The sequence below is a fragment of the Pleurodeles waltl genome, chromosome 2_1, assembly GCF_031143425.1.
Source record: "Pleurodeles waltl isolate 20211129_DDA chromosome 2_1, aPleWal1.hap1.20221129, whole genome shotgun sequence".
NCBI classification, from domain to species: domain Eukaryota; kingdom Metazoa; phylum Chordata; class Amphibia; order Caudata; family Salamandridae; genus Pleurodeles; species Pleurodeles waltl.
Window position 1 is genome coordinate 152441510 of NC_090438.1, and position 22459 is coordinate 152463968.

At 47.8% G+C, this 22459-nt stretch overlaps 1 pseudogene; it reads left to right on the forward strand.

The window, feature by feature from the left end:
- The window catches only part of LOC138259459 (oxidation resistance protein 1-like), a 108885-nt pseudogene that overhangs the window by 85173 nt on the left and 1253 nt on the right, over nt 1-22459 (forward strand).

Below are 22459 nucleotides of genomic sequence, written 5' to 3' on the forward strand. Positions count from 1 at the left end.
AGTCAAGAAGAGAATGCTTATGTTGCCTGTCTGTACCATGCCGAAGAGGTCCATGACTCACATATCATGACCAATTCCCCCTAGTTGACATGGCACACTTAGTATCAGTCACTAACCACATATACAGGCTGAAGTCCCAGACAGTTATTGGAAGTAGAGTTGTATCAGTTGGTTTCTGGAATTTATATTTCCCGTTCCTCATCCTCACCATCACTCTCCTCACCTCTCTGAGGTAACAGATCAGGACCTATAGCACCCTCCACCTCCAAAAGGGGGATTGAATGTCTCACTGCCACGTTGTGCAGCATGCAGCAGGCCACCACTTTCCTTACACACCTTATCAGGCCCATAGGCCAGGGAACCCCCAGAGATATGTAGGCACCGAAATCTAGCCTTCAGGAGACCTATAGTACGCTCTATCACCCTCCTAGTATGTCCATGGGCATCATTGTATTTCCTTTCTGCATCTGTCCTGGGATTCCTCACTGGTGTCAGGAGCCAAAGCAAGTTTGGCTAGCCAGAATCACCTAGAGAAATGGTCAATACAGAGTCATCATTGGAATGTCCTTAGTCTGACAGGCTGTTTTTCAGCAATGTGTCAGTTAGTGACAGGCACACTTACCTATGATCCACCCTCTGTCCTCTTGGAGTTGTTCCATCTTTTGTGGCACACTACTGTTCCTCAAAACAAATGAATCATGGACTGAACCAGGAAACATGACATTCACATACCAATTGGATGTTCATGGAGTGAAAGTTCTTCCTGCTTCTGTACACCTGTTCACTCACTCTTGGGGGGATGATGGGTATGTGGGTTCCATCGATGGCACCAATAACATGGGGAATGTTTGCAAAGGCATAGAAGTCTGACGTGATGGCAGGGAGCTCAGCACTTTGGGGGAATCGCACATAGGATTGCAGATGTTGTACAAATGCATTTAGAAATCTTGTAAGTACCTGGCTGAACATTGGCTGTGAGAAACCAGCACCCATGCCCACTGTCACTTGAAAGGAGCCGGTAGCCAGCAAGTGGAGTGCGGAGAGCACCTATACCTCAGTTGGAATGGCATGCTGATTACGATTTCCCGGATCCAGTAATGCACTTAGGTCCTGAATACTTGCACGTGTGAGTCTGTAAGTGATAATGGTCTGACGCTCCACCATGGTCCCCATATCCTCAAGTGGTTTATACACAGAAGGTGCCCTTCCTCGCCAAAAGGGTCTGTACCTGTGAGGGGTAAGAACAAGGAGTCATATCCACACATACACAGGCATATTTACTAAACACATTCACTGCATTCTTCATAGTAGTGGCTGTACAATAACTGCAACCTGACAGATGTACATTGTCATCACTGAGAGGGAACGGAGTAAATCATGTGTGATAATATACTCTATGGATAGAGACATATGTGAATCATATGGCTAGTAGGCCCAGCATTGGGACTAAATTGAATTTCAAGATGCGTAGGTGATGGCAAAATGTCTGCCCACTGTAGTTTGCCCCTTCGTTGTGGAAGTGACCTAAGACCGCTAGCGGTTAACGTCACAGCATTCGGAGGTGTTTATCGCTGTTCGCTCCCTCATTGGATAACATGGATGCCAATGGGGAATCTTGGCGTATCATGATCGCTGCCAGCGGTGACGGTGCATTCCGCTGCGGAACGTATGCGCATTCATCATCGTGTGCTCACTTGACTCCCTGATCTTGTGCGGACAAGTACTCCACTCTGTGTACTGCTGTGGCCTGCCTCTGGCTATGGATGTTCCACGTGGTGCAGGGGAAAGGGCCCCGGCCTTCACCCAGGAAGAACTGGAGAAACTGGTGGAAGGGGTCCTGCCCCTGTACGGCAGACTCTACGGCCGGCCAGAGGTACAGGTGAGTCCGGCTTTGGTGGGCACTGTGTGTGTAATGGATGGACTGGATTGCTCTGATGTGCGCTCCTGTGAGCCAGGATGGGGCTTGGTGCATGGAATGCTGCGTGCCACTGTCCTGCATGTCTGGGAGTAGTGTCTGTCCAATGTCTAACAATCAGTCAGCTATTGCCATCGTGCAGGTGCCTGACGTCTGTGTTTCTTCTCTCTGTCTCCCTACTAGGTCAGCGCCCACCGGAAGAGGGACATTGGCATGCCATCGCCAAGGAGGTACGGACCCTGGGGGTCTACAACCCGCGGAGCACCCACTGTCGGAAGAGGTGGGAGGACCTGCAGCTCTGGGCACGGAAGATCAATGAGGCCCAGCTGGGGAAGTCCTCCCAACATGGTAGGGGTGCCCGTCGGGCACTGACCCCCTTAATGTGAAGGATCCTGGTGGTGGCGTGCCCAGACCTGGATGGGCGCTTGAAGGCTGCACAGCAGTCACACAGGGGTGAGTACTCACAGCCCATACTTCAGCCTGGAAGAATGAGTGTGTGTGTGATAGGGCTCATGGGGCTTAGAGCAGGGTTTTGACTGGTGTCCAGCTACTGTCTGTTCCCCAAAGGGTGTAAGGGTGTCCCTGTCAGGTTTCACCTACCTCAGCTACAATGCAATGACAGGATAAGGGTGTAGGTCAATATACTGCTCAGTAGTCAGGGCCATGGTCATGGGCCTAGTGCACGGTGCTGCCTGTTGGGTGTGTCTCCTGGGTAGGTGTATGTCTGGCCATTGTGTATCATCATTCAGCTACTTACAAGTGTCTCTCCTGTTTTGTCTCCCTATCCCTGTTCTTTTTTGTGTGTCTGGTACAGCATCAACATCAGGTGAGGGAGCTGAGGCACCGGCTAATGGGGAGACAGCGGCCCACGGATCCTCAGAGGCAGAGACAACGGACGCCCAGGGGACCAGTGGGTGGGAGGGCAAGGGGACTTCCACGGGGGAGGCTACTACCACCGGTGGTAGTGACTCTGAAACCTCCTCCGATGGGGGTCTTCCGGCGGTGGCGGACACTAGTGGACAAATCATGACTGAGATCTTTCGCCACCACCCATACCATCAGTGCCCTCCCTTCAGCTCCCCACCGAGTTGGCCGTGCCCGCCCACCCAGAAAGGTGGTTGTCTCCTTCGCCCCAGGCACCTCCTCCCCTGCCCCAGTCAGCCCTGCTGCCCTCACGGAGGAGGCTATTGACCTCCTGAGAACCATCTCTGTAGGGCAGACAACCATCGTCAATGCCATCCAGGGGCTAGCATCAGAGGTGCAGCAGACTAATGCCTATCTGGATGGCATTCATGGTGCCCTGTCTTCCCTACAGAGATCTTTTCAGGCTCTGGTCTCCTCTTGGACGGTAGCCAGTTTCCCAGGCCATTCCGTCCCCCCTCCAACCTCTTCTACCCCTTCCAGCACCCCACTCCCTTCACCCGTCCAAGGCACATATTCAGACATGCAGTCAAGCACTTCAATACACAAAAAACACACTTCCAAACACAAGCACCGCCCCTCCCACCACAAGCATTCACACAGCCAACATACACCTGCACAAACAACAATGTCCACTTCCCCCAGTGTGCCCCCCTCTTCCGCCTCCCTGTCTGTCCCCTCTACATGCACACTCTTATGCACTGCACCGTCACTCACTGTTACTGCTCCTCTTCCTGCACTCACCACAATAGCAGACAGCCATACATGCACCCCATACACCACACCACCTTCTCTGTAGTTGACACATGCAGCACATTCACCCGACTTGCAGACACCCACCAAACATACATCCACACTAGCTGTCTGTCTTCTCCCACTGTGTCCAATCCCCCACCTCCCAAAACACTCAAACGCAGCAAGACACCCACCCAACAGACATTCACCACAGCATACTGAGCAGTCACCGGCACCCCCACTACACGCACACCTACACCCCATACATCAACTCCCTCTGCCTCCACTCCCACGCCCTCATCCACGCCCACCCAAATTGCTCCCAAGAAACTTTTCCTGTCCCGTGTAGACCTGTTCGAACCCACTGGCCCACCCCGTCTTGTCTCGAAACGTGCCAACCTCCTTGCACTTTCCGCTCCTTCCACATCAAAGCCCACCCTGGTCCAGCCTTCCCATTCCCGTGCCCCTTCTCCACTTAAAAAGAAGGCCTGGTCTGAGCCTAAGCATCCAGCTCCGCCCATGCCAAACAGGCCCCACCCCCTTCTAAGGAGAAGCCCACCCCCCTCCAACCTCCTCATGCAAGTCAAAGTCCCACCCCCGTCGTAAATCCCCTCCCCTCTTTACCCCCATTCCATGAAGTGCCTGGATCACCCTATGGTGCCCTGTTGAGTGGAGTACCTAGCACTTGTGGCAGTCAGGTGTGGCCAGTTGTGGCCAAGGAAAATGGACTTTCTATGGACTGGCCATTGGCCCTGTTTTCATCAGTTCACTCAGTGAGCTTCATAATAAAGTTTTGTTGTGGCCTGTGTTTGGGCTGCACGCAGTTCCACCCTGGTGTTTGTTTATACAATTTATGGCTGTGGTGCTATTGTATGTCCTATGGCCAAGTTGCAGTGTCCTTCGGTCGGGTACATCCCTCTTGGTGTGGGATGTCTGACTATTGCTGCTGGGTAGGGTTGGGGGGGCTTTGCGGGGTGGGTGGAGTGGGTGGGTATGTAACTTTGCCCTTTCCTCCCTTGTTTTATAGGTTGCGGTACTTACCGCCCTCATCTTCGTCGGCGGTCTTGGTCGTGTGGATATATGGCAAGGAGCAAGGCTGACATGATTTGCAGCTCTCTGTCCATGGCTGCCGCTGCACGTTTTGTTGAGCTCCGGTGAGTGTTTCCTTTCCCCTTGGCTTTGTGTGGCGGTGGTTCCCGCCCCGGAACTGGCGACGGAATGGTGGTTCATAATTTGATGGGCGGGTTGGGCCTTTCCGACGGCCTGTGGGCGGCCTCTGCTGTCGTCAGCAGGAATCCTTTCCTGGCGGCGGTTGTTGCGCGGGATGCGTGAGTTTAGTTTGGTTCATTATATGGCGGACCAAAAAGTATATCTATTTCTACGTCCGTTAGCTACTTCAACAGTGACAGTGTGCAAAAGTAATGACAAAACAAAACAAGCAATGGCGAAGCCAAAAAGATTCAAATCTATAGCCACAATCTTATTTTACTAGAAATATCTGAGCAAGGAAAACAATTCATAATCCCTGATTTGGGCAGAAGGCCATGTTCATGCCAAAATCAAGATTTCCACCAAACATGCAATGAAAACATCAGCATTTTAAGAGTGATGTATCTGCAGCATGTTTTCAAAACCTATTAGGCAAAATAACTCACTCCTTTGTGCAGTCCGATTGAACCTTTGCATGATTCCATTACTGAGGGCCATGCATCCCATAGTAAATATTCCCGGCTACCGCCCTGTCACAACAGTACTTGTTGCTTCCATGCATACTGTCCATTCTACACTTCTTTCCAATAACCTCCCTCCATTCTACCAATGCATGTTGTCCCTTGAACTCCAAGGGCCTCCGACATTGTTCTTCACCAACCCATGTGGCATATATCACCTTATCATTAGTCTCACACCCAGCAATGCTTGGCACTTTCACTCACGCACATCAGTACCTGACTTTCCTACAAACACCCTTTCAGGGCATTTTCAAGGAAGATCAAATTAGAAAAACAAAGAAGAATTATTTAGGACTTCAACCACCACAATGTTTACAATAAAAGGACTACAGTAGCTCACAAAGTATCACAAAGGGTACCTAAGATCATCGTTGTGTGGTAATTACATGGGAAAACTGCATGCAACATACACAGTGAATACTAAGCATTATCCCAGCTATTTTAAGAGTGTGTGTGTGTGTGTGTGTGTGTTTGTGTTACTATCCTCATGGGGACTTGGGTGAGATAACACACTCACGCTGTGTGGACTTGATTGCACTGTGGGGACTTGAACCCAGGTACCCACAAGTCAATGACTTCTAAATGATAAAAACTAGCTTCAGGAACATATGTGTCAATTTTTACAACTTTTTTAAACATTTCCTTGTGGGGACCTGTGTTTCAGGAAGTGTGTTTAAATTTTTGCTCAGCTCCGCCCCTGTAGACAGGAGATGGTACTGTAGTCTTAAATATACTTTACATTGAAAAACACATTCCTCAATGGAAACACATGCGAGCAGTAGAAAGGATAGGCATTAAAAAGGAAAAATTGCATAATCCTGTATTTATCCAAATACTTTCAGTCACATTAACCTTTTTTCTATTTATTAAAATAAAATGTTATTTACATGAAGCTATTGAATTTAACCACTGCGCTGTCAGGCCTTTTCCCCCTCAGGTGGCAGTTTTTTTTTTACTATTTGGGGCAGTTTGCGCCTAGGCCGGCATAAGTTTTTGCCCACATAAGCTATCCACACCAAATGTGCGTCCTTTTTTTCTGACATCCTAGGGATTCTAGAGGTACTCAGTGTTTGTGGGTTTCCCTGAAGGAGACCAAGAAATTAGCCAAATACAGAGAAAATTAAGTTTTTTTAAAAAAATGGGAAAAAAGGGCTGCAGAAGAAGGTTTGTGGTTTTTGCCCTGAAAATAGCATCAACAAAGGGTTTACGATGCTAAAATTGCCAGCTGCCCAGCTTTCAGGAACAGGCAGACTTGAATCGGAAAACCCAATTTTTCAACAAAATTTTGGCATTTTACTGGTACATACCCCATATTTACTATTTTTTATGCTTCCAGACTCCTTCCAGTGAGTGACAGAAATGGGTAAGAAACCAATGCTGGATCCCAGAAAGATAAACAATTCTGACAAGTAAACAACATTCTGAATTCAGCAAGGGGGTAATTTGTGTAGATGAAATAAAAAATATTGAAATTGAGGTGAAAAAAACAACAATTTTTCTCCATGTTTTACTCTGTAACTTTTTCCTGCGACGTCAGATTTTTGAAAGCATTATACCATTACGTCTGCTGGACTAGAGCCAATAAATGAGCTGCATCTTGCAATGGGTTTTCATTCTATACTAGGTATACAGCAATTGATTTTCTGAAATATTAAAAGTGAAAAATAGGTATCAAAAGAAAACCTTTGTATTTCCAAAATGGGCACAAGATAAGGTGTTGAGAAGCAGTGGTTATTTGCACATCTCTGAATTCTGGGGTGATTATACTAGCATGTGAATTACAGGGCATTTCTCAAATAGACGTCTTTTTTACACACTGTCTTACATTTGGAAGGGAAAAATGTAGAGAAAGACAAGGGGCAATGACACTTGTTTTGCTATTCTGTGTTTCCTCAAGTCTCCTGATAAAAATGTTACCTCAATTGAATGGGTAGGCCTAATGCTCGCTACAGAAAACACAACATGGACGCATAACATTTTTACAATGAAATCTGATGTGTTTTTTGCAAAGTGCCTAGCTGTAGATTTTGGCCTCTCGCTCAGCCAGCACCTAAGGAAACCTACCAAACCTGTGCATTTCTGAAAACTAGACAACTAGGGGATTCCAGAATGGGGTGACTTCTGGAGCTCTCACCAGGTTCTGTCACCCAGAATCCTTTGCAAACCTCAAAATATGGCCAAAAAACACTTTTTCCTCACATTTTGGCGCCAGAAAGTTTGGGAATCTGAGAGGAGCCACATATTTCCTTCCACTCAGCGTTCCCGCAAGTCTCCCAATAAAAATGGTACCTCATTTGTGTGGGCAGGCCTGGTGTCCGCGGCAGGAAATTCCCCAAAACACAACGTGGGCACATCACATTTTACCAAAGAAAACAGAGCTGTTTTTTGGAAAGTGCCTAGCTGTCGATTTTGGCCTCTACCTCAGCCAGTACCTAAGGAAACCTACCACACCTATGCATTTTTGAAGACTAGACACATAGGGGAATCTAAGATGGGGTGACGTGTGGGGCTCTCACCAGGTTCTGTTACCCAGCATCCTTTGCAAACCACAAAATTTGACAAAAAAAACACTTTTTCCTCATATTTCGGTGACAGAAAGTTCTGGAATCTGAGAGGAGCTACACATTTCCTTCCACCCAGTGCTCCCATCAAGTCTCCCAATAAAAAATGGTACCCAACTTCTGCGCGTAGGCCTAGTGCTCACAACTGGAAATACCCCAAAACAAAACATGGACATATCACATTTTCCCCCAAAAAACAGACCTGTTTTTTGCAAAGTGCCTAGCTGTGGATTTTGGCCTGTAGCTCAGCCAGCACCTAGGGACACCTACCAAACCTGTGCATTTTTTTAAACTAGTCACCTAGGGGAATCCAAGATGGGATGACGTGTGGGGCTCTCACCAGGTTCTGTTACCCAGCATCCTTTGCAAACCTCAAAATTTGACAAAAACAACACTTTTTCCTCACATTTCGGTGACAGAAAGTTCTGGAATCTTAGAAGAGCTACAAATTTCCTTCCACCCAGTGCTCCCTTCAAGTCTCCCAATAAAAAATGGTACCTCACTTGTGCAGGTAGGCCTAGTGCTCGCAACTGGAAATGCCCCAAAACAAAACATGGACACATCACATTTCCCCCAAAAAACAGACCTGTTTTTTGCAAAGTGCCTAGCTGTGGATTTTGGCCTGTAGCTCAGCCAGCACCTAGGGACACCTACCAAACCTGTGCATTTTAAAACTAGACACCTAGGGGAATCCAAGATGGGATGACGTGTGGGGCTCTCACCAGGTTCTGTTACCCAGCATCCTTTGCAAACCTCAAAATTTGACAAAAAAAACACTTTTTCCTCACATTTCGGTGACAGAAAGTTCTGGAATCTGAGAGGAGCTACAAATTTCCTTCCATCCAGCGTTCCCCCAAGTCTCCTGATAAAAATGGTACCTGACTTGTGTGGGTGGGCCAAGTGCCTGTGACAGGGAAGAGACATGTGGAAATTGAGGGGGAACCAAAGCAGGTCCAAAAGGGCAGTTTGAAAAAAAACATTTTTAGGCTGAGGGGCAGAATTTGTATCAGTATAGATGAGACAATAATGGGTGGGAGGAATTTTGTGGATTGCTGCAGATTCCAGAAGGTTCTATCACAAAAATGTGGAAAAAATTCATGATTTTCAGCAAAGTTGTGGGTTTGCAGGGCATTGTGGGTAAGCAAATGGTGCAGGGTGCATGTGAAGCACACCACCCTGGACTCACCCTGATGTTTAGTTTTCAGGTGTGTCTAGGACTTGTAGATTTTTATAAATGGCAGCATCCCAAAGTACAAAAAGTGCAGCCCTTACCATTCCAAGTGGGACGATTGTGAGAGTTAGCCAAGCTCTCATGGCCCAAATGTAAACCAGAACCCTAAATAACCAAGTGTCCTCTTGCTTCCCATGGGATAAGATGTTTTAATGTGCGGGAGAGAGCTGAAAGACTGTTACCCCCTTCAGTTGGGGTGGGAGGTATAACCATGCCCATACTGGTTGGTAGCCACCACCACACTATTTTCTCCTAATTACCTAGCATCTAGTAGACTTTCTGCCCCCTTGGGGTGTGGATTGGGGGTAATTGCCCTATGTGCCCACTGGTGGGCAGAATAATTTTGGCCCCATTTATTTTGGGTGGGGGTAGCCATACCCCCACCCTCTTATTTTGAAAAAAAACCTTCCCTGGTGGGCTTTCTGCCCCACTTGGAGGCAGATAGGCCTTCCAAAAATAGGCTGATGTGCCCCCAAGGAGGGCAGATATGGCAAACAGTAATGTGCCTCCGTGGGGAGTGACCCTTGTTCCCTCGTGTCTACGCACACACATACACACACACACCAATACCTGGTGCCTAAGTTGTTTCTGCTTCCCCCCGGGGCAGATTGGCCTAATAGAAATAGGCCGATCTGCTCCCAAGGGGTACCGAAATGGCCTCAACTAAATTTGCCCCCCCACAGACGTGACCCTTGACTAAGGGGTTGCTCCCCTTCCGTGAAATTGTCACCAAAAAAAATCCCTTGTGATTAGTGGTTTCTGCCCCCATAGGCCTAACAAAAATAGGTTGATCTGTCCCCAAGGGAGGCAGAAATGGTCTAAATTAAATGTGCCCCTCCCCCCCCCCGGTAACGACCCTTGCCTAAGGGGTCACTCTCCTTGTGTGAAATTGATGCAAACAATTAAAATCCCTGGTGTCTAGTGGTTTCTGCCCCCCATGGGGGCAGATTGGCCTGATAAAAATAGGCCAATCTGCCCCTAAGAGGGGTCAGAGATTGCCTAAATAAAATTTGTCCCCCAGGGGAGTGACCCTTGCCTAAGGGGTCGCTCCCCACATATAAAAATGTAAAGTAAACAAAATTACATATATATATATATCTGGTGTCTAATAGGTGGATCTACCCCAAGGGGCAGAAATGGCCTTAAATTAATTTGCCCCCCTAGAGAGCAACCCTTGTCCAAGGGCTAGCTCCCCTCATGACAATAAACAAAAAAAAACTCCCTGGTGTCAAGTGGGCATTTCTGCTGCCAATCGCATAGCGATCGGGAAGCAGAAATGCAGAGACAGACATCAAAGGAAAGGAAAGGCCTTTCCTTTCCTTTGATGCCTCTCTCAGCGCCTCCACGTGATGGGAGGAGAGATGGTTTTGCTATTTGATAATAGTGTCAAAGATTTTTGATGCTATTGTGGTGCTTTGCAGGTTTAGCGCCACAAATTGTGGTACTAATCCTGTAAAGTAAAGGCTGACTAGAATTGCATTGTGCTATGGGGTACATTCTCACAGACAGTAAACAAAAGCAGCGCCTTGCTCACTGCATGGGGAAGTATATTTTTAAAAGAAAATACATGTTTCTATAAAACTAGTGAATTTCTAAGAAGACATGCACAAATATTGCATATTCTTTATTTTTAGTAATTTAATGAGCAGAACAATATGCGGTTTGATATCAGTACATGACAGATCTAATACTTTCAATTCAAACACCTGCACAATTACAGGTTGCTCTTTGACTTAGGCTGAAGCGTACTTTGCAGTCCAGAAGGGAACCCTGACATTATGATTCCATATATGAGGTATGAGTAATCTGCTTCTGCAATTTTGGATCATAACCCTTGTGCCAGACTAATTCAGTGACCCCATATGCCAGGAGGGGCCACCATAGACTGAATGAAGGAGCGCAATGGGAGAAACCCGCTCCCACACCAATTGAGCTGTTGCTCAAGTGCCAAAGTGGTTTGGCTACCTCATATTTCAGGAAGGACCACCATGGACGTCAACTTCATGTCAGCATGATCGGACTTGTGAGTGTCAGGGGTAGCGGCCTCACATACCAGGATGTGCCACCTGAGGCACTGAGGTCAAATGTCTGGGCTGATGACACAACCGCTACTGTGAACAAGGCAGGATCAGCCTGCATTCTGTGAACTGCACCAAAGGATGTCCAAAGGATCAACAGGACCTTCCTGAAGCCCCATTAGAGCAAGGAGACTACCCCCTGCAGAAGGAAAAGAAACTTACAGCATGGTAGCTGGAGCAGCAGCAACCCCAATCGCCTGAGCCAACTGGTAGCATGGCTCGATGGAGTGGTTCTGCACCTGCCAGGTGCTGCCACATGTGACCGCTTGCTGCCCAACTTTGCTGATCTGGAGCAGGACTTTGCCGTCCAAAGATTCCATACCACGAGAGTGAGTAAGCCAAGAACAGGGACCTTTGGGCCCTGGGGGACATACCAAGATTGGTGCTGCTACCCCATAGTTTCAGGTGACTAAACCTGCAAACAGAGTCCGAGGGGAGAACTTGTGAGTAAAGCCTAATAGTTTACATTCACTGGATGCGGTCATCAGTGAATGGGGAATACCATTGAACCTGTTGCACTAGACGTGGGGAGACAGGGAGTGGCCTGACAACTACTAGAGCCCAACCTCAAGGGAGAATGTGTTATTGCTTTTGAATGTCGATTACTTTTGCATGTGTAGAGATAGAATTAAAATACTTCTTTTTATATTAAAACAAGTATTTGACTCAACATTAAATTTTTGATTGTGCTTCTCACACATTGAGTTATGAGTCATGTTCATTGATCTGTATCAGCGCTAACCCCTTAGGAGCCTTGACTGCTCGACCTATGCTACCCAACTGAGAGTTGGGTACAGAAGGGCATGTTTTGCCCAGTTGAATGAGATCCCTAGTAGGAAGTCCCCTGGACATCGGTTGTAAAAGGCTCCAACCTCCAAGGTTGAGCCCAGTTCTGGCAACTTGATCAATGCTAACATGTCCCTAATGTTAACCAAGGAGTTCTGAAATCAGACATCATTTGTGGCCTTGGCATCTTCCATGGCCTGAACAGGCCCCAAAATGTTTGTGTATGCTTTTTCACCTTGTACAGTTTTTGGTCTCTATTTGTGCACAGGTGGTATATTGGTGACTGCAGGCTATGATATTGGGAATGTATTTGCAATTAATAACCAGAGGAAAAGCAAGCAAAAATGCAAACATGAAACCTGTGGTTCTTAAAATAAACTAAGAAAAGTTATTTTTCTATACAAAAACCTATTGGCCTGGAATTGTCTCTGAGTGTGTGTTCTTCATTTATTGCCTGTGTGTATGTACAACAAATGCTTAACACTACTCCTTTGATACGCCTACTGCTCGACCACACTACCACAAAATAGAGCATTAGTATTATCTCTTTTTGCCACTATCTTACCTCTAAGGGCAACCCTTGGACTGTGCATGCTATTCCTTACTTTGAAATAGTGCATACAGAGCCAACTTCCTACATTGGTGGCAGCGGTGGGATACAAGACTTTGCCTTTGCTGGACTACTCAGCCAATACCTGATCACACAACAAATTCCAAAAATTGTCATTAGAAATTGATTTTTGCAATTTTAACTGTTTTTCTAAATTCTTAAAAGTCCTGCTAGGGCCTTGTGTTAGTCCCTGTTAGCATTTCTTTCAGAGTTTAAAAGTTTTGTGAAAGTTTGAATTAGATTCTAGAACTAGTTTTAGATTCTTAAAAAGTATTCCAACTTTTGGAAACATAGGCCCTCATTCCAACCCTGGCGGTCTCTGACCGCCAGGGTGGAGGGCAGCGGAAGCACCGCCAACAGGCTGGAGGTGCTTCCTGGGCTATTCTGACCGCGGCGGTAAAGCCGCGGTCAGAAAAGGGGAACCAGCGGTTTCCTGCCAGTTTTCCTCTGGCCCAGGGAATCCTCCATGGCGGCGCTGCTTGCAGCGCCGCCATGGGGATTCCGACCCCCTTCCCGCCAGCCTGTTTCTGGCGGTTCTCACCGCCAGAACCAGGATGGCGGGAACGGGTGTCGTGGGGCCCTTGGGGGCCCCTGCACTGCCCATGCCACTGGCATGGGCAGTGCAGGGGCCCCCTAACAGGGCCCCATACAGATTTTCACTGTCTGCTTTGCATACAGTGAAAATCGTGACGGGTGCCACTGCACCCGTCGCACCCCTGCAACTCCGCCGGCTCCATTCGGAGCCGGCTTCCTCGTTGCAGGGGCTTTCCGCTGGGCCGGCGGGCGGCCTTTTGGCGGTCGCCTGCCGGCCCAGCGGGAAAGCCAGAATGGCCGCCGCGGTCTCCTGACCGCGGAGCGGCCATTCGGCGGTAACCGCATGGAGGGCGGCGACCGCCGCCCACCGCGGTCAGAATGACCGCCATAATGTCTAGTGCAGATGTGAATGTGTAGGAATTTGATCTCACACCTTACCTCCATCTTAAAATGAGGGAGCTAAGGTCACTCTGCAACCTAAAGAAAATCACAATTGGCTCAAGACCCTCCAAACAACAACAGCTCCAGGAGCTTTTGGCAGAGTCTGAAAAAGCCAACCCCTCTGAGGATGACAACCCAGAGGATGATGTTAGTGACTTGGAGGAGAATTCCCCCCTTCTAGTCCTAACTAGGGAATCCAGGGACACTCAATCCCTGATTCCAACTGTGATAGTCAGAGATGCTGCTTCCCTCACAGGAGGGACCAGCACCTCTGGAATCACCGAGGATAACCTCAGTGAAGAGGACCTCCTGCTAGCCAGGAAGACCAAACGATTGGCTTTGGAAAGACAGATCCTAGCCATAGAAAGGGAAAGACAAGAGATGGGCCTAGGTCCCATCAATGGTGGCAGCAACATAAATAGGGTCAGAGATTCTCCTGACATGTTGAAAATCCCTAAAGGGATTGTAACTAAATATGAAGATGGTGATGACATCACCAAATGGTTCACAGCTTTTGAGAGGGCTTGTGTAACCAGAAAAGTTAACAGATCTCACTGGGGTGCTCTCCTTTGGGAAATGTTCACTGGAAAGTGTAGGGATAGACTCCTCACACTCTCTGGAAAAGATGCAGAATCTTATGACCTCATGAAGGGAACCCTGATTGAGGGCTTTGGATTCTCCACTGAGGAGTATAGAATTAGATTCAGGGGGGCTCAAAAAACCTCGAGCCAGACCTGGGTTGATTTTGTGGACTACTCAGTTAAAACACTGGATGGTTGGATTCAAGGCAGTGGTGTTAATGATTATGATGGGCTGTACAATTTATTTGTGAAAGAACACCTATTAAGTAATTGTTCAAAAGATAAACTGCATCAGCATCTGGTAGACCTAGGACCAATTTCTCCCCAAGAATTGGGAAAGAAGGCGGACCATTGGGTCAAGACTAGGGTGACCAAGACTTCCACAGGGGGTGACCAAAAGAAAGGGGTCACAAAGCCTCCCCAGGGGAAGAGTGTTGAGACATCCAAAAACAAAAATAGTAAAGAGTCTTCTTCAGGCCCCCAAAAACCTGCACAGGAGGGTGGGCCCAGAGCCTCTTCACAAAACAATTTTGGGTACAAGGGTGAAAACTTTGATCCCAAAAAGGCCTGGTGTCGTAGCTGTAATCAGCCTGGACACCAAACTGGAGACAAGGCCTGTCCCAAGAAAAGTACCACTTCTAACTCCACTCCAGCTAACACGGGAATGGCTAGTCTCCAAGTGGGATCAACAGTGTGCCCAGAGCAAATCAGTTGTCACACTGAAGCTACATTAGTCTCTGAGGGTGGGGTGGATTTAGCCACACTGGCTGCCTGGCCTCCTAACATGCAAAAATACAGGCAGCAGCTCTTAATTAATGGGACAAGTGTAGAAGGCCTGAGGGATACAGGTGCCAGTGTCACCATGGTGACAGAGAAACTGGTTTCCCCTGGTCAATACCTGGCTGGACAAACGTATCCAGTCACCAATGCTGACAATCAAACTAAAGTACATCCCATGGCTATGGTAACTTTAGAGTGGGGAGGGGTCAATGGCCTGAAACAGGTGGTGGTCTCCTCAAATATCCCAGTAGACTGTTTGCTTGGAAATGACCTGGAGTCCTCAGCATGGGCTGAGGTAGAACTGAAAACCCATGCAGCCATGCTGGGTATCCCTGAACTAGTGTGTGTCAAGACAAGGGCACAGTGCAAGGCTCAGGGTGAAAAAGTAGAGCTGGAGTCTGTAAAAAGGGCCCAGCCTACCAAGAGGAAAGGAAAGACAACTGGGAAACCAGCTGCAACACAACAACAAAAAGAGAACCTCTCTTCTCAGGAAGAAGTTCTGCCCTCTGAGGGAACTGAGCCTATGGAGTTCGAACCTTATCAGGTTGAGCTCTTAGGCCCAGGGGGACCCTCAAGGGAGCAGTTGTGTAAGGGGCAAGAAACCTGTCCCTCTCTTGAAGGCCTTAGGCAGCAAGCTGCTGAAGAGTCCAATGGCAAGAAAACTAGAACACATAGGGTCTATTGGGAAGATGGACTCCTGTACACTGAGGCAAGAGATCCCAAACCTGGTGCCACTAGGAGAGTGGTAGTGCCTCAGGAGTTCAGAGAGTTCATACTGACCTTAGCCCATGATATTCCTCTTGCTGGGCATTTGGGACAAACCAAAACGTGGGAGAGACTAGTCAACCACTTCTACTGGCCCAACATGTCCCAGAAAGTTAAGGAGTTTTGTGTCTCCTGTACCACCTGTCAAGCCAGTGGTAAGACAGGTGGACATCCAAAGGCCCCCCTCATTCCACTTCCAGTGGTGGGGGTCCCCTTTGAAAGAGTGGGTGTGGACATAGTGGGTCCACTTGAACCTCCCAAAGCCTCAGGGAATATGTACATACTAGTAGTAGTGGATCATGCTACTAGATACCCTAAAGCTATTCCCCTTAGGTCGACTACTGCCCCTGCAGTAGCCAAGGCCCTCATTGGTATCTTTACCAGAGTGGGCTTCCCTAAGGAGGTGGTGTCTGACAGAGGTACCAACTTCATGTCAGCATACCTGAAACACATGTGGAATGAGTGTGGAGTGACTTATTAATTCACTACACCCTACCATCCACAAACTAATGGCCTTGTTGAGAGATTCAACAAGACATTAAAAGGCATGATCATGGGGCTACCAGAAAAACTCAAAAGGAGATGGATGTCCTCTTCCATGTCTGCTTTTCGCTTACAGAGAGGTGCCTCAGAAATGAGTAGGGTTCTCACCCTTTGAACTTCTGTTTGGCCACCCTGTAAGGGGACCACTAGCTCTTGTGAAAGAAGGCTGGGGGAGACCTCTTCATGAGCCTAAACAAGACATAGTGGACTATGTACTTGGCCTACGTTCAAGGATGGCAAAGTACATGGAAAAGGCAAGTAAAAACCTTGAGGTCAGCCAACAGCTCCAGAGGTTTTGGTATGACCAAAAGGCTGCAATGGTTGAATTTCAACCTGGGCAGAAAGTCTGGGTTCTGGAGCCTGTGGCTCCCAGGGCACTTCAGGACAGATGGAGTGGCCCTTACCCAGTGCTAGAGAAGAAGAGTCAGGTCACCTACCTGGTGGACCTAGGCACTAGCAGGAGCCCCAAGAGGGTGATCCATGTGAAACGCCTAAAGCTCTTCCATGATAGGGCTGATGTGAATCTGTTAATGGTGACAGATGAGGACCAGGAAGCTGAGAGTGAACCTCTCCCTGATCTCCTCTCATCAAACCCTAAGGATGGTTCAGTAGATGGAGTGATCTATTCAGACACCCTCTCTGGCCAACAGCAATCTGACTGCAGGAAGGTCCTGCAACAGTTTGCTGAGCTCTTTTCCCTAACCCCTGGTCAGACACACCTGTGTACTCATGATGTGGACACAGGAGACAGCATGCCTGTCAAAAACAAAATATTCAGACAGTCTGACCAAGTTAAGGAAAGCATCAAGGTGGAAGTCCACAAGATGCTGGAATTGGGAGTCATTGAGCACTGTGACAGCCCCTGGGCTAGCCCAGTGGTCTTAGTCCCCAAACCTGGGAAAAGATGGAAAGAGAGAGATGAGGTTTTGTGTGGACTACAGAGGACTTAATTCTGTCACCAAGACAGATGCCCATCCCATTCCAAGGGCTGATGAACTGATTGACAAGTTAGGTGCTGCCAAATTCTTAAGTACCTTTGACTTAACAGCAGGGTACTGGCAAATCAAAATGGCACCTGGGGCAAATGAAAAGACAGCATTTTCCACACCTGATGGGCATTATCAGTTTACTGTTATGCCCTTTGGTTAAAAGAATGCCCCTGCCACCTTCCAAAGGTTGGTGAATCAAGTCCTTGCTGGTTTAGAGTCCTTTAGTGCAGCTTATCTTGACGATATTGCTGTTTTAGCTCCAGCTGGCAGGATCACCTGGTCCACCTGAAGAAGGTTTTGAAGGCTCTGCAATCAGCAGGCCTCTCTATCAAGGCATCCAAATGCCAGATAGGGCAGGGAACTGTGGTTTACTTGGGACACCTTGTAGGTGGAGGCCAAGTTCAGCCACTCCAGTCTACGATCCAAACTATTCTGGACTGGGCAGCTCCAAAAACCCAGACTCAAGTCAGGGCATTCCTTGGCTTGACTGGGTATTACAGGAGGTTTGTGAAGGGATATGGATCCATAGTGACAGCCCTCACAGAACTCACCTCCAAGAAAATGCCCAAGAAGGTAAACTGGACTGTAGAATGGCAACAGGCCTTTGACACCCTGAAACAAGCAATGTGCACAGCACCAGTTCTAAAAGCTCCAGATTACTCCAAGCAGTTCATTGTGCAGACAGATGCCTCTGAACATGGGATAGGGGCAGTTTTGTCCAAAACAAATAAAGATGGCCTTGACCAGCCTGTTGCTTTCATTAGCAGGAGGTTACTCCCCAGGGAGCAGCGTTGGAGTGCCATTGAGAGGGAGGCCTTTGCTGTGGTTTGGTCCCTGAAGAAGCTGAGACCATACCTCTTTGGTACTCACTTTGTAGTTCAAACTGACCACAGACCTCTCAGATGGCTGATGCAAATGAAAGGTGAAAATCCAAAACTGTTGAGGTGGTCCATCTCCCTACAGGGAATGGACTTTATAGTGGAACACAGACCTGGGACTGCCCATGCCAATGCAGATGGCCTTTCCAGGTTCTTCCACTTAGAAAATGAAGACTCTCTTGGGGAAGGTTAGTCTCATCCTCTTTCGTTTGGGGGGGGGGGTTGTGTAAGGAAATGCCTCCTTGGCATGGTTACCCCCTGACTTTTTGCCTTTGCTGATGCTATGTTTTGATTTGAAAGTGTGCTGAGGCCTGCTAACCAGGCCCCAGCACCAGTGTTCTTTCCCTAACCTGTACCTTTGTTTACACAATTGGCACACCCTGCCATCCAGGTAAGTCCCTTGTAACTGGTACCCCTGGTGCCCAGGGCCCTGATGCCAGGAAACTTCTCTAAGGGCTGCAGCATGTCTTTTGCCACCCTGGAGACCCCTCACTCAGCACAGACACACTACTTGCCAGCTTGTGTGTGCTGGTGAGGACAAAACGAGTAAGTCGACATGGCACTCCCCTCAGGGTGCCATGCCAACCTCACACTGCCTATGCAGTCACCCCTCTAGCAGGCCTTACAGCCCTAAGGCAGGGTGCACTATACCATAGGTGAGGGCACCAGTGCATGAGCACTGTGCCCCTACAGTGTCTAAGCAAAACCTTAGACATTGTAAGTGCAGGGTAGCCATAAGAGTATATGGTCTGGGAGTCTGTCAAACACGAACTCCAAAGCACCATAATGGCTACACTGAAAACTGAGAAGTTTGGTATCAAACTTCTCAGCACAATAAATGCACACTGATGCCAGTGTACATTTTATTGTAAAATACACCCCAGAGGGCACCTTAGAGGTGGCCCCTGAAACCTTAAGCAACTACCAGTGTAGGCTGACTGGTTTTAGCAGCCGGCCACACTCGAGACATGTTGCTGGCCACATGGGGAGAGTGCCTTTGTCACTCTGTGGCTAGTAACAAAGCCTGCACTGGGTGGAGATGCTATCACCTCCCCCAGGCAGGAGCTGTAACACCTGGCGGTGAGCCTCAAAGGCTCATCCCCTTTGTTCCAGCACCACAGGGCACTCCAGCTAGTGGAGTTGCCCGCCCCCTCCAGCCACGGCCCCACTTTTGGCGGCAAGGCCGGAGGAAATAATGAGAATAACAAGGAGGAGTCACTGGCCAGTCAGGACAGCCCCTAAGGTGTCCTGAGCTGAGGTGACTCTAACTTTTAGAAATCCTCCATCTTGCAGATGGAGGATTCCCCCAGTAGGGATAGGAATGTGACCCCCTACCCTTGGGAGGAGGCACAAAGAGGGTGTACCCACCCTCAGGGCTACTAGCCATTGGCTACTAACCCCCCAGACCTAAACACGCCCTTAAATTTGGTATTTAAGGGCTCCCCTGAACCTAGGAACTCAGATTCCTGCAACCTAAGAAGAAGAGGACTGCTGAGCTGAAAATCCCTGCAGAGAAGACGGAGACACCAACTGCCTTGGCCCCAGCTCTACCGGCCTGTCTCCCCCCTTCGGAAGAAAACTGCTCCAGTGACGCTTTCCCCAGGACCCGCGACCTCTGAATCCTCAGAGGACTGCCCTGCTCTAAAAGGACCAAGAAACTCCCGAGAACAGCGGCCCTGTTCACCCAAGACTGCAACTTTATTTCCAAAGTAGCAACTTAAAGACAACAGCGCTTCCCGCCAGAAGCGTGAGACTTGCAACCCTGCACCCGGCGACCCCGACTCGACTGTTCGAGGAACAACACTTCAGGGAGGACCCTCCAGCGACTCCGAGACTGTGAGTAACCAAAGTTGTCCCCCCTGAGCCCCCACAGCGACGCCTGCAGAGGGAATCCCGAGGCTCCCCCTGACCGCGACTGCCTGACTCTCAGATCCCGACGCCTGGAAAAGACCCTGCACCCGCAGCCCCCAGGACCTGAAGGATCGGAACTCCAGTGCAGGAGTGACCCCCAGGAGGCCCTCTCCCTTGCCCAGGTGGTGGCTACCCCGAGGAGCTCCCCCCTTGCCTGCCTGCATCGCTGAAGAGACCCCTTGGTCTCCCCTTGATTTCAATTATAAACCCGACGTGTGTTTGCACACTGCAACCGGCCGCGCCCCTGCTGCTGAGGGTGTACTTTCTGTGCTAACTTGTGTCCCCCCCGGTGCCCTACAAAACCCCCTTGGTCTGCCCTCCGAAGACGCGGGTACTTACCTGCTGGCAGACTGGAACCGGGGCACCCCCTTCTCCATTGAAGCCTATGCGTTTTGGGCACCACTTTGAACTCTGCACCTGACCGGCCCTGAGCTGCTGGTGTGGTAACTTTGGGGTGGCTCTGAACCCCCAACGGTGGGCTACCTTGGACCAAAACTTGAACCCCGTAGGTGGTTTACTTACCTACGAAAACTGACAAATACTTACCTCCCCCAGGAACTGTTGAAAATTGCACTGTGTCTAGTTTTAAAATAGCTATATGTGTTTTATTTGAAAAGTATATATGCTATTATGAATATTCAAAGTTCCCAAAGTACTTACCTGCAATACCTTTCATGCAAAGTATTACATGTAGAATTTTAACCTGTGGTTCTTAAAATAAACTAAGAAAATATATTTTTCTATACAAAAACCTATTGGCCTGGAATTGTCTCTGAGTGTGTGTTCCTCATTTATTGCCTGTGTGTATGTACAACAAATGCTTAACACTACTCCTTTGATAAGCCTACTGCTCGACCACACTACCACAAAATAGAGCATTAGTATTATCTCTTTTTGCCACTATCTTACCTCTAAGGGGGAACCCTTGGACTCTGTGCATACTATTCCTTACTTTGAAATAGTGCATACAGAGCCAACTTCCTACAATGATGCAGATTGCTCAAGTCATAAATTTAGAAGAACTAGTACGAACTAGTAACTAGTATGTTAAAAAATTACTCTTCCGATGATTCCTTTTTCAAGTTGCAAACTGCAGATACTCAGGCCCATATTTATTCTTTTGTAACGCCGCAGTCATTTTTTGACTCAAAAGCGGCGCAAACTCACAAAATACAATTGTATTTTGTAAGTTTGCGCCGCTGTTGCATCAAAAAGCAGCGCAAATGTGGCGCTAAAAAAGTATAAATATGGGCCTCAGTAACTACTTATCTATGTCAGAATAAATCAAAATAGTAATGATTTGGAAACTGAGTTTTCACAAGATTTGTATACATTTTTGAGTTACTTTTGTCTTTGGCTTCTTCCTCCTACACATTTGTTTGTTACCTTTCCAAATGCATTTTTGTTTCATATTTTAACCTAAATATCAAATAGAACACCATTACAAAAAAATGCTGTCTTGGCAATGCAGTTCACCTGACCTTTTAATGATGGCTAGACTGCTCTCTAATTTCACTGTTAGAAGAATGCAATTTCTTATGAAATGCAACATTGTATTTCTTCTCAGATTATAAAGTAAACGGTTAGATTAGCACTGATATGCATATTGTAATAAAGCACAGCCACATTCTGTGCTTTCACAAAAAAATTCACAGCTGAGCTTTCACCTCTTCTTGGAGGTGTTTGCTTGAAGTAACATGTCAAAAGGCATCCGTTCCCTGAGAGGGAAGAAAGGGAATGGATCAGGTTTTCTATTGCCAAACAGTGCTCAGATTCAACAGGTTAATTTATTACGATATATTCAGCAGCGGTACCTCCGTGGGAGAGGAGGGTCGTTGCCTCCCCCACAGTGCTGTGCAGAAAGCGTAAAAAATAAAATGGTAATAAAATGATTTTTTTACCATTTCATTTGTTACCCTTTCTTTCAGCAAACAAAGTGCAAGGGCAGGGAGAGGTCAGTGCACCACTGTTGCCAATGATTGGCAGCAGTGAGGAGTGGCCACTTCAGTTTGAATTGCGCATGTTGGTTTAGCCGGCAAATTTGGTACAGCCAAACCAACATGCACAATTCAAACCTCTCCAACCCAGCTGTCTTGGACAGCTGGCACCGGCCTACCGTGCCTCCTTGAGTGTCAAGCCGGCCTGCTTTAGCCAATCAATACACTTTTTTTCAGGCTCCTTTATAGCATGAAAACAGCATCTTGATTGGATGAGGGAGATGGCTGTGGGCTTCAAGCTCGGAGTATGTGCTGTGGAGCAACGGGGACTTGCTGCAGAACAACAGTAAGTGGACGTTTCTTAAAATAGGTATATTGGTGTGCATGTGTAATTATATGTGTGTTATGTTGTATATGTAGTGTTTTGTGTATGTGTTTTTTGACCCTCCATTTGTCACCAGCCGCCACTAGATATAATATGCTTAAATTTCCAAGAAGGCTTTCAAAACCTGCTAAGTTTAGCACAACTGTTT